The sequence below is a fragment of the Marmota flaviventris genome, chromosome 8 (genome assembly GCF_047511675.1).
Source record: "Marmota flaviventris isolate mMarFla1 chromosome 8, mMarFla1.hap1, whole genome shotgun sequence".
Lineage (NCBI taxonomy): Eukaryota > Metazoa > Chordata > Mammalia > Rodentia > Sciuridae > Marmota > Marmota flaviventris.
Genome location: NC_092505.1, coordinates 52162086 through 52180122, shown reverse-complemented (window position 1 = coordinate 52180122; position 18037 = coordinate 52162086). Strand labels below are relative to the sequence as shown.

The 18037-nt window shown below is 40.6% G+C and overlaps 1 pseudogene; it reads right to left on the bottom strand.

The window, feature by feature from the left end:
• Nucleotides 1-813: 813 nt before the first annotated feature.
• LOC114093175 (holocytochrome c-type synthase pseudogene) lies at nt 814-1687 on the bottom strand (annotated as a pseudogene).
• Nucleotides 1688-18037: the final 16350 nt, after the last annotated feature.

Genomic DNA, 18037 nt, shown 5'->3' with positions numbered 1-18037 from the left:
GACTTGAGCCAGACTTTTAAATCTAGATTAAGCCAACCAGGAGGAAGGCTTCCAATGGAGGAAGGAGTGAGACTCAAAGTTGGGATATCTTGAAATTCCAGGGACAATGAAGAGACCTGTTTTGGGGGAGCAGAGTTACATATCAGAACAACAGGAAAATATTTTAAAAATTATATGTTTCAAAGCATATGCGTCAGCACCTCATGGTGAGTTGAAACTTCTTTAACAGTCTGAAAACTGCATATAAATAAGAATTGAGAGCCAAGACACAACTTAGTCTTGCTGGAATGCAAGAGTATGGCTTTGCATTTTGTTCAGGGTCTCTACTAAATTGTAGGGACTTCAGAAATAATAGTCTCTTTTTAAAAAGAAATTAATTATTTATAATAAATGATTTTAGTTAAGAGATTTGACCAGGTAAAAGCTCATGAGCAGTACACTGGCTTTCAGGTTTTACCTCTCAAATATTCCTGAGAAAATGGTAAGAAAAAGGCAGCTTTCCTCACTTTCTAAAAACTCTTTTTCAGATTTTTTTCAGACTTTTATAGATTAAATACATAGGCAATATTGCAGTTAACAGACACTGAGGGACTGCTTCCCACTTAAACCAAACGGGAAGAAAACTTAGAACTATTTGCTATAAACCGCAAGGAAAATGAAGCTCAAAACTGAATTTGCTAACCGGAGGATGAAGTGTATGACCCACTTGAAGTTCCCGTTACATCATGAGTGCAATTCAATTTGGGGAAAATAGTTTAATATATCTCTCAGAAAAAAAATTGTTTATACTTTGCATCACAAACAAAACAGTGGTTATGATGTCCAACGCCATCAAGCAACTTACATTCTGTACCATACTGCTGAAAGCGAATCCAAGGCAGGGCGAACGTCCAGGATGGTGAATTGCTAGTCCTTCTTGACTTCGCCGCCATGGTAATAATCTATCATGTATCAAACGTCCGTGCCACAAAGGTTGATGATCCAATCGTGCCTGTCGAAAGGCAGCGCATACCCCATCCAGGAATGAATTCTTGTTCTTGGTGAATATTGTTTTGCTTTCCCTCCAAATCGGATCAAGGATGGACCACAAGGGCACTCCGCAGCATGAAGAGCTTCCCACTTCAAAATCTCCTTCCAGACCTGTTCATTGTTCTGATTGTGAATTTTAATGATATTATACATATCTTGCTGACTAATATCCTCATCCTTCCACTTCCACCCTTTCCTTAACATTGCATTCCAGAACATCTGTTCGGAAGGATAAACCCACTTTTTCTCTGAATCTGCTCGTGGAATGAATGACTCCTCTCTTCCCGTGGACAATGCAGAGAGCTGATCTGGAGCTGGTGTTTGATTAGGTGGTGGCATCAGATTTGAAGGATCCAGGTTCTCCTTATTCTTAGCAGCAGCGCCTGTAACAGGATACTCCACACACTCATATGCAAGATCTTGGTGAGCAGGCACAGAGTATGTTTTGCTTTCACAGGATGGACCAGAGGGTTCTGCATTCATTGGACAGCCTTTCATTTTCCCTTCATGCATTGGGCATCCTGAAGGCAGTGATGCTGTCTGGTGATCTGAAGCATTTGAGGTCTGAACTGGAACAGCAGGAGTAGAGGCTGACAAACCCATGGTTGGAATCAGTGTTGACTCCAAACAATTTTAAATTTCCAGCTGCTACTGTCCCCGCCTTCCTCTCACTGGGTCACCGATGTCGCCCCACAGGTTACAATTAAAAAAAAACAACAACAACAAATGACAGTGTCGAATGTTGGTGAGGATGTGGAGCAACTGGAATTCTCATACATTGCCGGTAGAAATTAGAAATGGTACAGTTGTTTTTGAAGACAAATTTGATAATTTCCTATAAAGTTCTACACATAGTTACCTTATGACTCGCAATGCCACTCCTAAGAATTTACCTAATAGAAATAAAAACTTATGTTCACGTGCCTGACACCAATGTTTGTAGCAGTTTTATTTATAACTTCCCAAAACTACCTGGGCACAGTGACCCACGCCTGTAGTCTCAGCAACTTGGGAGGCTGATGCAGGAGTATTGCAAATTCAAAGGTACTTCAGCAACTTAGGGAGGCCCTAAGCACCTTAGACCCTGTCTAAAAAAAATTCAAAAATAAAAATTTAAGGGGATCACTGGGGGTGGGGGGTGTTCTGGGAATGTAGCTCATTGGTTAAGTACCCATGGGTTCAATCCCTGGTACCAAAAAGCAAAACAAACAAGCAGAAAATGTTGCCAAAAACTTGATAGAATATAAAATCCTTAAATTGGTATGTGTAGAAATAATCTGTAGGGCATCCCGTACAATACTGCACAACAATAAAAGGAACTAAACTACCGATATGAGCAACAACATGGATGAATCTCAAATGCATTGTGGTAAATGAATGAAAAAGGCCACGACTCAATTTATATGTGACTCTGGAAATAGAAAAATCCAAAAAATATAGGGAGAGAAATTGACAACAAAAGATCATGAAAGGATTTTCTAGGGTAATGAAACTTGTCTAACCTTGATGATGGTGGAGAATGCAGGACAGTAATCATTTGTCAAAATCCCTAATTGTAGACTAAAAAGGGTGAATTTTACTGTTTGGAAATTATTCCTCAATAAACGACTTTCAAAAAATCCTACCATGGCTCCCAGCTTTTCATTTCATCAAAACTAAATTCCACGCTTGACTTTCTGGGCTTTTTTAATATTTTAAAAGATTTTCTTAGTTGTTGATGGGCCTTTATTTACCTACGAGTGATGCTAAGAATTGAATCCAGTGCCTCACACTTGCTAGGCAAGCACTCTACCACTGAGCCACAACCCAGCCCTGCCTTTTTAATCTTGACCTCCACGGGGTTAACTTCATTGCCCATGCCACCTGGTGCTTGAATTAGAGCCATTTCCTCATCATTACATTAACATCCTACTTTCGGGTTTCCATGCCTTTTTGCAAAGCTGTGCCTCTCACAGGCCATGCCCTTCTGTCCTCTGCCTTTCCAAAATCACACCTAGGATGCAGAGAGTGACACGTCCTCCTCACGAAACTCTCAGTTTCTTCCAGTCTGTTCCTCTACTCAGGATCGACCCCCTCTCAGAGTGTTCCTGGGTGTCTGCCAGTGTTATTCTGATTTCAGGTTGCTTATCAACACAAGTGCCAAGATGTACTCACCTCTATACTTATCCCTCAAATAACATGCAGCCTAGCACACAATAGGCTCCCCACAGGACGAATGACCACTGAGCTCTGGGGGAAGAGAGATCTGAGCTGCTTCTTAAGGGATGGGTCTGGAAGGATTCATGAGGCACCATCAAAGCCAAGGGCAGTGGAGAAAGTACAGCAAGTACAGAGTCCCAGAGGTGCAAGATGCCTCCGCACAGCTGGGTATAGGGCACATGCACTCCGCCCATGCTTACCTTGCCCTGGTAGGGGCGTTGTGTGGCGATCACTGCCAGGCCTGAATCAGCAGCAGCAAAATGAGCAGCAACAGGAGGCCCGAGGCTACATGAATGATAAAAAGACAAGCTGCCAGTTTCTCCCTGGCCCCGCCCCGGCCTCCCTGGCTCCACCCCGTCCAGTGCAGCCCCACTCGCCCACTCTTCCTCCCCTGACTGGGGTGTTAGTCCAGTACACCCAAGTGAAACCTCACTCCACCACACTGTCATTCTGCCTGTCGCTTTTCAACCTTCATTATCCCACTCTGGGGCTCTGCTAGATTAACTCCATACTCCATCCTATCCCGCCTATCTCCCTGACCCTACTCACCTTCAACCTGTCCTTCACAGGTCCTCCCTTGTGGCTTCTCCTTCTGGCCCCGCCCACATCAGCTACCCTGCTCCTTGACTGTCCCCCTGTCCTTCCCCATAACATGTGCTCTTCTCAGGGTGGGTCCTTGGGATTGTGTGGATATGCCATGCTTTTGTCCATGGAGAAGGGCATGTGTCTAATGCACAGGAAGAATATCACGAAGGTAACCAGCAGGGCACCTATAGGCACAGGGACACAAGCAGCAACAGAAAGATGTTGACGTTTCAATGACCAATACATTTATTGACTCACTTGCAATAGTAATCAAACTCCTAGGGGAGAGAAGACAGGTCTTGAGGGTCTACTGTCCTGGCTTCCATCACCCCCAAATCTAGAGACTTGGCCCAACCCAGCCCTCTAGGGTGCCTGCTTTTGGCCCTACACATGGGCTCCCATCCCCAGGAAAAACTGGCATTTCCATGGTTAGAGCACAGTTAGGACTCCATGGCTCATCAGGTCACCTGTCATGAGTGAGGTTTTTAGAGACAAAACCTGTTTGGTATCACTTCAAGCAGGATATAGAATAACTGTGGGCCTCTATTTTCTCAGATACTGAATAAGGATGAAAAGAACACACTTTCCCAACCAGTCTTTTGCACATGGAAACCCGGGCAGGTTGTGCACATAAGAGATGAGCCCTCAGAACCCAGGAAACCCTCCAACTGGGACATCCAGAGGAAGACAGGCAAAGATCCCCAGAACAGGGCAGCAGCCAGCCTAAATGTCTGGGTTTCTAATATCAGCAAGCCAGGGGATGGGGCAGGTGCTGTCTTTCCCTCCCCTGACTCCACCAGGCTTAGCACAGATGGAATGCCCTTTGCATGTCAGCACCTGTGCAAGCAAGGCCAGCTTCTCAGGACACATAAAGACAGAGGTAATAACATATGTATGTGACCAAGTATGACTGAGAGCCACTTTTAGCAGTCCCGGAAGATGGTCTTATATCCACCCCTTGTCCATTTATGATGTGAGGTTTCTGGTCCTGGCCAGGTGCCTAGTGATGGGCTGGTGAGTGGACAAGGAGGAGGAGTACACATATTCAAAAGATGTTGCACAAGGGACGTGGAAGGTCCAGAGCAGGTGGTAAAAGCAGCACTTTGGGCACCATGGCACTTGGAAGGCCCTGTTGTACATCCATGCCACATATGGCATGTTAGGGTCCTGTTCAAATGAGCTTAGCATGGGAAGAGGAGTTTTGGTCAGTGGTAGGAGCCCCTTCCTGGTGGTTGGGCATCCCCATAGCATCACTGGGCAAAAGAAAGGTGGGGAGGAAGTGGGCAGGGGAATCCCTCAGATGGGATGGCAGTCAAAAAGAAGGGGGTTTCCAGCCAGAAGAGCTCTCTATAAAGTGTTACCTTTTGAATAGTGATCAGTGCTTGGAGTTGTGTGTGAAATGAGAAGGAGGAAGAGTGTGAACTTCGTGGTTTGGAAGAGCCTGCTGGCCCCTTTTGCCAGCCTGCCTGGCCCTCCCTTCTAAAGCAACTGGAAAACCTCCAGGATTCTGCTTTTTCACACCTCAGTGACTTGGGAAATGAAGTACCAGGGCCCAAGTAATAATGACATGAGAGAAGGGATCCTGAGCCATAGGTGGGGTTAGCACTTTAGAAATTACCCCTGTAGGCATCAGCCCTTGGGGTGCCACCTCCTTCTCCCAGGGGTCTGAGGCCTTACCTCGATGCAAGATACCAGCATCTGAAAAATTGACAGCAATCAGACTTCAGAGGGTGAGAACAAGGACAGAGATGTAACCACAGGGAAGGCCTACTCCCCATTCTTAGCCAGCCTCCTGCAACTGAAACCAAGCCAGATTCAGTACTTCCAGAGTTCCCCATGAGGCCTGGCTCACCAAAGGCAGAACTCACAGACCTTAAGGACAGATCTAAATATTCAGGCTAGAGACAGACCACAGAGACACCACCAAATGTCATCAGCATTATCAGTCACCTTCAGTTTTCTAAATGCATCAGGCACTCTAGACCTCTGTGCTTATACATCTGGTTCCCTCTAACTCTATATCCTTCTTTCCCCTCCTGATCCCCTCTCTCTGCTTTCCTACCTCTGCACTATCATTGTCTATTTTCCCTTCTATCTCCTTGTAAGAAACCTGACAGCTTGCATGGGAGACTCACAGGAAGGAGAAGAAGCCACTGAAATTGATGAGCAGCTCTACATTGAAGTCAGCAGAAGCTTGCTCACCAGAAGTTGGGGTGGAGGCATGACATCTTTTGAGAATAGCATGGCTACGCCTCTTGTTGTCAGAGAAATGAGAGCCACCAGTTACCTCTTCTGGGTTGGCACCCAGACTGCCATGACTATAGCAGGGAAGGAAAGAAGTAGCAAAGGACTGGGGTTGTGGCTCAGAGGTTGAGCACTTGCCTAGTATGCATGAGGCACTGGGTTCGATCCTCAGCACCACGTAAAAATAAAATAAAGATGTTGTGTCCACCTAAAACTAAACTAAATAAATAAATTTTTTTAAAAAGTGTCAAGTGTGACATCACAGTGTTTCTGGGGTCCAGTGACTTCTGAGAGCAACTCTCCCCCACCCCCACATACACACGTTGTAGATTGGAACATCCTGCCCTATGACTTTGGCTTTGTTGGAGCTTGTGATGATATGGGTATGGTTTGTCCCCCAAATGTTCATAGGCTGGAGACTTGGTCCTGAGTGTGTCAATGTTGAGGTGCAGAACCTGTAAGAGGTTGGGCCTAGTGGGAGGTAAATCAGTCACTGGGGATGAGGCCCTTAGAAGGGAGTAATGTACTTCTCATGGGCCCCCATTAGTTTCTGTGAGAAAGGGTTGTTATAAAAAGAACAAGACTGGTTCTCCCAGTTTTCTGGTCATGCAGTCTCTACCCCTGCATGTCCTCCCACCATGATGCCATTCACCATGTTGTGATGGCCCCCACCAAATTTCAGTCCTAGGGGCTGCCAAATCTTGGACTCTGAGCTAAATAAACCTCATCTCTTTATAAAGTACCAATTTTCAGGTATTTTGTTAGAGCAACAGAAAACAAGCTAATTCAGAGCCATATAATATGGTCTCTGGAGAGATAGCATGGGGAGAAATTTGGTGATTCTTATAATCCTTTCAGGCCCAGTGCTAATTGAAGCAGAGAGTGCTCATTGCTTATCTTATCTTCACTTCTTCCATTTTGTTGTAACAGAGTTTGAGTTTGGGGGAGGAGGTAGCAATCTATCCAACTAAATAACTTCCCAGTTTCCCTCATTTCCAGGGTAGGCTTTATGACATAATTCTGGTTAAAGAACTTTGTGCAAATGTCTATTGATGTTTTCTGAAAATGCATTTTCCTTTTCCATAAAAGTAAAGATGATGCAGTTGGCAGAGCTCTGCCCCTCTTCTAGTGTAATACCAGATTCGTGGGACCCCAGTAGACCTCCAGGTGCTGAATCTGATGCAATCACACAATTGTCTTTATTGCAAGCTTGAGCCTGGACTCACAACCGTTTCTGATGCAGCGGTCCCAGGAATGGGTCCTGACCCTTAGTTCAGTGAGGATTTACAGGTTTTTGGGGGATACTCTATGCGTCACAACATCACACAGCAAATCATTTCATACCGCGGGAAAGTCAAACAACAACTCTGAACATTGATTAGCACATTCATTGGCAGGAACAAGTCAGGTAAGGGTGATTGGTTAGTTCAAGTGGTGGATATGTTTGCAGGGTTGCCAAGTCATGTTGTCAATCCCCGAAACTACTGGGAGGGCCACTTGGCATTTCATGTATCTTCCCTGTCTCACTCTGGTTGGTTGTTGCTAAGGTCCGAAATTAGGCCTCAAGCATTCTTTTAGTCTTTTCAGGAACTTGCATTTGCTAAGTCAAGGATATCTGGTATGGACAAATGACTCAGCAAGGTAGCTTATGTGCCCAGAAATGGGTTTTCCAAGGACAAGGGTCACCCCCCGCCACCTTTGGACAGGCCCTGCTCTGAGGTACAGGCTGGTTTTTAAAAAATGGAGTCACATCAGTTTCTCATTAGCTTTTTTAGAAGATAGACCTCCTGACTGGGGTACAACCTGGGACCCTTTAAACAACAAGTCATGCTACGCAGAAACAACTTGTGACATTGTTGAGTCCTCTTCCTATCCCTCAACTCCCTCCCTCTGAGTGGCATATTATCAGAAAATAACTGGGTTTCTATTACATTGACTTTTGTCATTGTATTGGCCACTGAGCACCTGAAACCCTCTGTGTTTGTCTGATTCTTACCATCATAAGACTCTATGAGAGGCAGAAACAATTTTCCCATTCCAACTGGAGCCGAATATGGCCAAACACTTGCAGCTTCTCTCTCAGTGATTACAGAGGCCTGTGATACAGGTGACATCAGTTTAGAACTGCTACCACCGACTGAGAAGTTTGTGCTGAAATGTAGCAACAGCACATATGTAGTGTCCCCCCTTTTTTTGGACTGGGGATTGAACCCAGGGGCACTGAGCTACATTCCCAGCCCTTCTTATTTTGAAACAGCGCCTCACTAAGTTGCTGAGGCTGGCTTTGAAATTTTGATCCTCCTGCCTCAGCCTCCCAAGCTGCTGGGATTACACATACATGCCACCAAGCCTGGCCAAGGAAATTAAATTGATTACAAATAGATATAGTCTGGTGGCATTGAGACTGGATCAGTCAGTGTAGAAAAGGACAGTCAGCCCGCCTGTTTTGGTACCAGTACCATGCTGTTTTTGTTACTATTGCTCTGCAGTATAGTTTGAAGTCTGGTATCGCTATACCGCCTGTTTCACTCTTCCTGCTTAGAATTGCTTTTGCTATTCTGGGTCTTTTATTTTTCCAGATGAATTTCATGATTGCTTTATCTATTTCTACAAGAAATGCCTTTGGGATTTTGATTGGCATTGCATTAAACCTATAGAGAACTTTTGATGATGTCAGTTCTGCCTATCCATGAACAGGGTATATTTTTCCATCTTCTGAGATCTTCTTCTAGTTCTCTCTTTAGGGTTCTGTAGTTTTCATTGTATAAATCTTTCACCTCTTTTGTTAGGTTGATTCCCAAGTATTTTATTTTTATTTTTTTGAGGATATTGTGAATGAAGATTTGTCACTGATATACAGGAATGCCTTTGACCAATGGACCAATGGTACAGAATAGAGGACACAGAGACCAATCCACAAAATTACAACTATCTTATATTTGACAAAGGTGCTAAAAGCATGCAATGGAGAAAGGATAGCATCTTCAACAAATGGTCCTGGGAAAACTGGAAATCCATATGCAACAAAATGAATCTGAATCCCTTTTTCTCGCCATGCACAAAAGTGCTGGCAAGGATGTGGGGAAAAAGGTACACTCATACATTGCTAGTGGGACTGCAAATTGGTGCAGTATGGAGATTCCTTGGAAAGCTTGGAATGGAACCACCATTTGACCCAGCTATTCTCCTTCTCGGACTATACCCAAAAGACATAAAAACAGCATACTACAGGGACACAGCCACATCAATGTTTATAGCAGCACAATTCACAATAGCTAGAATGTGGAACCAACCTAGATGCCCTTCAATAGATGAATGGATTTTAAAAATGTGGCATTTATACACAATGGAATATTACTCAGCACTAAAAAAATAACATGATCATGGCATTTGCAGGCAAATGGATGGCATTAGAGCAGATCATGCTAAGTGAAGTTAGCCAATCCCTAAAAAACAAATGCTGAATGTCTTCTCTGATATAAGGGGGGTGACTCAAAATGGGATAGGGAGGAAGAGCATGAGAAGAAGACTATCACTAAATAGGGAAGAGAGGTGGGAGGGAGAAAGAGGGAGAAGGGGAGTTGCATGGAAGATGGAAGGAAAACCTCATTGTTATACAGAATACATGTATGATGTTGTGAGGAGAAAAAGGAAAAAAAAGTATGTCACATTAGATTGTATAGAGAGAAAGGATGGGAGAGGAGGGGAGGAGAAGGGAGGATAGGAAGGGCAGCAGAATAGAATAGACAATATTATTGATGTATGTACATTCCATGTATGTATTATATATTAAAATACATTCTGCCGTCACGTATGACTAAAAAAATAAAGAAAGAAAAGAAAAAAAACTAATGGTAAATGGAGATTCACAGTGGATTATAGAGCAGTCAATGCACTAACACCACAAATGCCAGGAGACCTGCTAGACATTACCACAATATTACAACAAATACACTCCAACAATTTTAAATTCTTTGTAACCATTGACTTGTCGTATATGTTCTTTGCCATCACTATAGCAGAAGAATCTAGGGAGATAACCATGTTTATTTGGAATTCAGTGCAATATCGCTTTAAAAGATTACCACAAGGCTATAAAAATAGCCCACTGATAGCCCATATTGCACTCTCAGACTCTCTTAAAGATCTTAAAACTAAGGATGTCTAAATATATACATATGTGGATGATATACTAATAGTGGGATATGATAAACAACATTTACATGAAGTATCAGAGGAAATAATCAAACACCTGATAGCAAAAGGATGAACAATTAATAGAGGAAAAAGTACAGGGACCAGACCAAACAGTAAATTTTTTAGGAGTTTTGATCACTGCAGAAGGAAGACAAGTCCCAGATTAAATTACAGATAGAATATTGGGACTACAACCTTCAACAAATAAGAAAGAAGCACAGCAATTAATAGGAATATTAGAGTATTGATGCAATGATATACCATATCTAAATCTCATTTTATAACCAATATATGCAATTAAAAGGAAATCACAAGATTTTTTAGCTGGAAATCACATCACCAAAAAACTTTGGATGTATTAAAACATTATATAACAGAGTTTAGGAAATTGCATAACATACAAGGAAATATGATTGGGGACATCATTTTCACACAGGACTATAGTATATGGGGACTCTATAACAACAAAACTAAGCCCCAATCAATAGGATTCTTTTGTAAAAGATTTCCATATGCATCCAATAAGTATTCATTATTTGAAAAATTGGCATGGGTTGCCTTTGAGACATTAAAACAAGCAAAAGCTATGATCAATGATCACATTATATTAAGAACTCCAATTTCACTTAAAGGCTGGTGTAAACTCAACCGCAAAGAGAAACAAAATATTGCATGGGAAAAGAAAATCCTGATGTGGCAATGGTACCTCCAATAATTTTTACAAGAAGAGGATCAAAAGGTAGGCACATATAAAATTACAGAGGAAGTAGCAAAGCTACCATTTGTACTAGTACCTGATATTCCAACACAACTCACACTGAAAAATATAGGCACAAGGGGACCTAAATACAATGAAAGTATACAAAATGCATGGTTTACAGATGGATCAAGTACAGTAGTAAAAGGAGTTACTAAGTGGAAAGCAGCAGCATATAACCCTAAGACAGGCAAGATCTTGACAGAGCAAGGGGAATACAAATCAGCACAACATGCAGAACTAATAGCAGCTGCATTAGTCACTTGAGAGGCTTTATTGTAAGGGAATATATATTTATACAGATTCATGGTGGGCTGCTAATAGCATAGCACTATGGTTAGGGAAATGGGCTTGTTCAGATTTCCATATCAATGGAAAACCATTGTGGTCAAAAGATATATGGAAGGAACTATATGAAGCCAGTACAAAAATTAACATAAAAGTTAAACATGTGGATGCATATACAAACAGGAACACGGTCACCAGTACACTTAAGAACACAGGAGATAAACTATCAAAAATAGACACAATAAGCTACAAAGGAACTGGGAACTACAACTCTCCAAAGACCCTTTTAAATATAAATTTAAAGGAACATGGAAAAACATCAAGCCTGATAATATAATAATGCACATTACTGAATATGATATTACAAAGTTACATTAACAATTAGTTCACATAAGAGTACATGCATTATATGACTGGTTCCAAAGATGCAACTTACATGTAAAATGAAACACTATCAAAACTGCTTTACGCAGGTGCAGTACATCCCCAAAATGAAATTGAGATTTAATCTACATAAAATTCCCCAACCAGATCTAGAATATAAAATTTTTAACTACAGAATACAAACTGACTTCATAGGACCCCTTAAGAATTTCCACAATAAGTATGTTGCCACATTGGTGGACACATGTACAGGTATTGGAATGACACTTGCAGCTAGCAAGGCAACACAACATATTGCTATAGAACTAATCCTACATTGGATGATATACTAATAGCGGGATATGATAAACAACATTTACATGAAGTATCAGAGGAAATAATCAAACACCTGATCACTTATGGTATACCCAGTATAGTAGAATCTGATCAGGTTCCCCATCTCACAGGAAAATTGGTAAAATGTTTAATAACAGCCCTTAGCATACAATGGAACTATTATCTAACATACAATCCATCTAGCAACAGGGAATATAGAAAGATGGAATGGATTACTTAAAAATGAATTACTCTGACACAAAGGCGAATCCTTACAGAGGGCCCTACAAGAGGCCACATGAATTTAAACAGACCTAGGAGAAATAGGCTTTCCCCAGTTGAGGAAGTTATAGCTAGGCAAGATATTCCCTTCACCTTTAATATACAAGATAACCCTATACTATTACCATACAAAATAATCAAAAGAGACAGGAAAGATGCCAGCACTATACCAGGTGAAATCATAGCACAAGGCACAGAAAATACTGTATGAACAACAGCTGGAAAAGGAGAATTAAAACTCACCAAAATAAAAGATATATACTAATGACTTCCCTCCACTCTGTACAGGTAATACCTGGATGGGAGGATGGACATGACATTTAGACATTGAAAATGTATGTACTGACGCATCAAATATTGTGCCTATCAATGATATTTTGACATCACAGACAGCCTAATCTTACCTCATTACCAATACACAATATTGATATTAATAACATATGGCCTATAAAGAATACAAACATTGAGGCTAACAGAATAATAGATAGGGAAAGATATACTTTGTTTAGACACAACTTGACACTCATAACTAAAGCCTTTTTCACAAAATATGCTCATTGCAGAACAGATAGATTTCAATATCTTAACTGTGATGAATACTATAAAACCACCAAAGCATTACCACCACTGGCATACAAAGATTTAACTGACATAGATAATACTAGTATTTGGGACACAAATCCTTTGAGATGTGCATACATTGAATCTTAATAGAAACCTGATTTCCCTGGAGGCAATATACTCCCCCCCACCCCATTTCACTTCACTTAAATCCACAAAGAAGTTGCGCACGGGATTCAAACCCTAATGGAACACAGGCAACATACATATATGAATACATTACACAAGAACCTATGTGGGCTCATGCATAGACATCACTAATAAGCAATGCATTTTAACAAACATAGACCCCAATTGGGACAGTCCCCAAGAACCTTCTACACAAACCAATCATAATCAAACCATACAATCCTGAGGTAAAATTCCATCATTATAATCATTCAGCATTTGTGTTCAAATGTCTTGATGATGTATGAAACTTCATTCCAGGAAATTATGATGAAAACACCACAGTATGGTGGGTAATAGCTTTCCCAAACCTGCCATATGATGGTAAATTTAACTTAATACATGGAACATCAGGTTTTAAGACAGATAATGACTCATTTTCAACCGCTCAGACATATTAGCATTAGGAACACAAGCATATAAATTCCCTATAATTATCACAGATCCCATACCTTAGTGTGGGAGGCCGCCCTGAACAGGAGCTCAGCACACCTCTTCAAGCCTTGAGTAAGGAGGTATTGGACTGGCATTGCACCCACTGCAATGCATGTGAACTTACCTCTGCTCCGGAAGAGAGGTTCATCTCTGGGATTGGGCATTACCTGATTGGGCTGAGCTACACTCACCTATTTGTTGTAACACAATCCCTTGCCTTCTTTGGGTAGAATGTTCCATGGAATGCCTCCCCCTGAATAAAACTGGGGTTCAGAGTCTGGTCACTCTTTCTGCTCTTGCTCCTTGCCTCCTGCCTCCCTTGCTCCCCTTGCCCTCCAACATGGGAGCTTGAGCTTGCTGAGCCCTCTCTGACCCCTGAAAAAGGTATTTCTGTGTCTGTGGTTTTTTTCGTTGCCAGCCCAAATTCACATGGAGCGAACCTGAGTCGTCATTCATGCGGGACAGGACATGGATGACAGTTGGTGCCTGAAACAAGCACCTTCCATGTGCACTTCAATAATTGGTGTGTGAGGCCCTCTAATGGTAGAAGCATGCAGAGTATTGTGAATTGATTTTGGAAAGTAGGCAGAGGGAAAAGTGAATGGGACGTAAAAAAACATAAAACATGGGGACTTCTTTATCTTCGGAGAAAGCACTCTATTTGCAATTCTGAAGACCATAATGAAACGTAAAGGGAAGGGAATTAGGAGGGCCCAGTTCACTCAGTTTTTAGAAGTACTCAGGAATGTCTGTCCTGACTTTGTGAGAAAGAATCGCCTGATTTGCATACCTGGGAAAGGCATGGTAGGAGGCTATTTGAAGGTTGCGTTTCAGCTAACTTATCTAGAAGTACTATTGAAGATGTTCAGAAAGTTCGGACTGCTCTAGAAATGTGTCTTTACTCAGATCTAGAAGATGACCAGTGGTCATCAGAGGACTTACTAATAGGATTTAGGGATGCTGTGAGGAGCCTTGAACCTGACAAACAACCCAGCCCTGCTTCTAGATGGATTTCTTTATCTGTGGCTGGACTAAGGACGGAGTCAAGTCACTGCTCAGTCTGAATGCCTTATTCTCATGTTCCATGGAATGCCTCCCCATGAATAAAACTGGGATTCAGAGTCTGGCCACTCTCTTTCTGCTCTTGCTCCTTGCCTCCTGCCTCCCTTGCTCCCCTTGCCCTCCAACGTGGGAGCTTGAGCCTGCTGAGCCATCTCTGACCCCTAAAAAAGATATTTCTGTGTCTGTGGTCTTTTCATTGCCAGCCCAGATTCACATAGAGCGAACCTGAATCCATCGTTCATGCAGGACGTGGATGACACCTCAACCCTATAAAACAGTGAAATAAATTTGACCATCTCCAAAACAGGGATGCCTATATTGGGATTACATCTGCTTCAGAACAATGTTCATTGATAGATACACAGTAAAGTTTCTACCCACAGACATTACTGATATACAGAAGAGAGGAACTTCACAAGCATTCATAGGATATTCTTGCTTCAACTACAATCCTAAGAATTTAACTGTGTATAGAAACATAAAAACAAAGAACTTTGGAGATGTGCTTCAGAAGATAGACACCAAATATAATTCCTTAAGAAAAATAGCACAAGATGCCACCTTCACACATTTCAATAATTTCACACATTATGCCAATAAATCATATCTTTGCAAAGATAAGGAGGAAAATTATACACTAGAATCAGCATGTATAAAATTCAACCTAATAAACTATACAACAGGAGAACACTTAACTTATAATATTTCATGGAACTGGACACACAATGGTACATGGACACACAATCGTACACATTGGGAATCACCTAAGTCACATTCCACATTTTTAGAAAAGAGTCTAGTAACGTTCTTTGATTATAGAACACTTCCTAATGCTTCATTCATAACACCATATAACCCACAATATGATCCCCAAACAAAAAACCAGACATATAACAAAATGATGATGATGTCTCTACAAGAAATCATTAAAACAAAATGACTTATGAATACATCCCATAGTACAGATGAAAACGAATGCACATCCAGACTATCTATACTTTTTATGTGTGACCAAATAGCTGCAATACACATTGGACTTTGGGATCCTTTTAGACACCAAGATAGATAACCAACCACACATAATACCATACCCAGATAAAGGACCAGGCCATAAACTTAACTTGAGCTGTATAGATAAATAATTATGTAACACCAGCCATATTGATGGAGTCGTTACAATGAAGTGAATGTAAAAATGAATATACCTATTTCTACCCCAAATAAGATAAGAGCAACAGATAAAAGGCCTCTATCATGATGGAAAATAGCAGGCATGAATTTTGATAGGGTGGTACAATACAGAGTAGACCATATAATATGCCATGTCACTTCTATATGCTATTGCCACAATGGAACAAGCCATGGGGATTGATTCAAAATGACTTTGTGGCTCCTGAACCTTTATTTAACAGATCTTTAATTACTAAAAGATCATGGCAGTAACAGAAACATGTATTTGTACTCCCCCTGTCCTTTGAAAGATATTATATTAAGGACCACCTCCAAGCATGTATAATTGATAGAGGAGGTATTAATGCCACACACATAAGCTATTTACAGCACATTATCTATCAGGAATGAAATTATATAGAGAAAGCCCAAGGCTAACCACAATCACCAGAGCACCTTATATAATACGAAATATACAAATCCCTTTACAAATAACTGTAAATCCCATAATTCAGAGGATAAAATTAACTATTGACACAGAAATATATGTTAAGGAGTTATATAGGAGATGCCCACAGAAAACAACATGGCACATACCAAAAACACAGAGAAAACACATCAGAAGAACAAGAGAGATTTTAGAATGGATAGCTATAGCTGGACTAGCATTAGGAGAAATTGTTAATGAAAAACGTATAGAAGATATGGATGTTAGAATCACAATCCAGAACACATTATAGATAAAGAAATTCGTGGCTTAAAATGATTTCTAAATCAATATATACAATCACAGAAATTATACATTAAGCTGAATTACAGAGGCAAAATATAGTTCATACATTAAAAGCCCAAAAAGAATATTATGATGCTTTTATACAGAAAATGTATATGAAGATGAACACAATAGCATATGTGTTCAATATGAATGTACACAATTGAAACTGTTACAAGAACAATCCAGAGCAGACTTACAACATTTACTTAATACAGGACAGTGTGAACATATAAACTCGTATAAAATTATACTACACCCCAGTAGAGATACATACTGCACTGAAACACTTTGTAAGTTATCCTTACTAAAAATTTTGTTTACATACACATACATAGCATATCATGGACCCACATTATATAGAAAAATAGGGAACACTTTCATAAAGCCATTAAGATCAGGCATTATTTTAAATGGAACAATGTTACCAGAAGAGTCAGTAATACCAATTGGCACATTAACTTACCTATTCTTAGGAAACATAAACCATCATGAACTACATACATCTAAGGTCACCATAATAGACCCACAAGAAGAGTTGCAATTTGGTTTCTTGTATCTAATGAGATACAAGATCTATACAATTGGGAAATAATCTCTTTGCAGTCTGTGCATCTTATACCTTCAGCATAACTTATCCATGTAAACATATACACCAAACAATACAAACAAGGACAACTACACAAAATATATCTGAGAGCACCACCAATAATGAATGTTATTGTAATTATTATGAGTATACTGACACCAATATATGTTTTGGTGAATGTAAAACAACCCATGAAGCAGGATGCCATATGGTATCCAACACATAGAAGTTAACATTACACACTAAATCTGGTAGGAATATAGTAGCATTCTCAAACCAACAGATACAGATAAAACACACATTACAAACTAACATGGTATTTGATGAAGATGAGGATAAACCAGACATACAATTGGAACTTAAGAAGCGACTTCAAAACCAGATTGAACATAATATAGAACAACTACAAAGACAGGATGCTCAAATAACACAGGATATAGCACATCTCAATAATACAAACCACATTGTTTCACAGATAGTATATGTACTTGAAACAGATTCTTTAGCATACAAACATAATGTAGTGAATGGACGCTATTCTTGAGCAGATTTATGCCATAGGCTCCTCAAGTTTGACACTGCGTGCTGGCACATTCCAAACTGGTTCCAAGACCTAAAAGAAATTGTCCACTATGTACTTATACTCATATTCATGATAGCCTTAAAAAATTTAGAATGTGTGCAAAGTGGAATAAAGAAATTAAAACCAGAGAAGAACTTAAGAAACAGGTAGCGAATATTAGATGGCTGTGTGAACACTCTATGATCATGTTTGATAATAAAGAAGTGAACATAACTTATACAAATATTACCTACACTTTACAGCTCACTTGGACATACCCACCAAAGAGAACACCACTGAATTCACTCGCCTGTGTCAACACTTACCTAGACACGCTGAAACATGAACTGTGGAACTTGGAATATCATTTTATAGCAT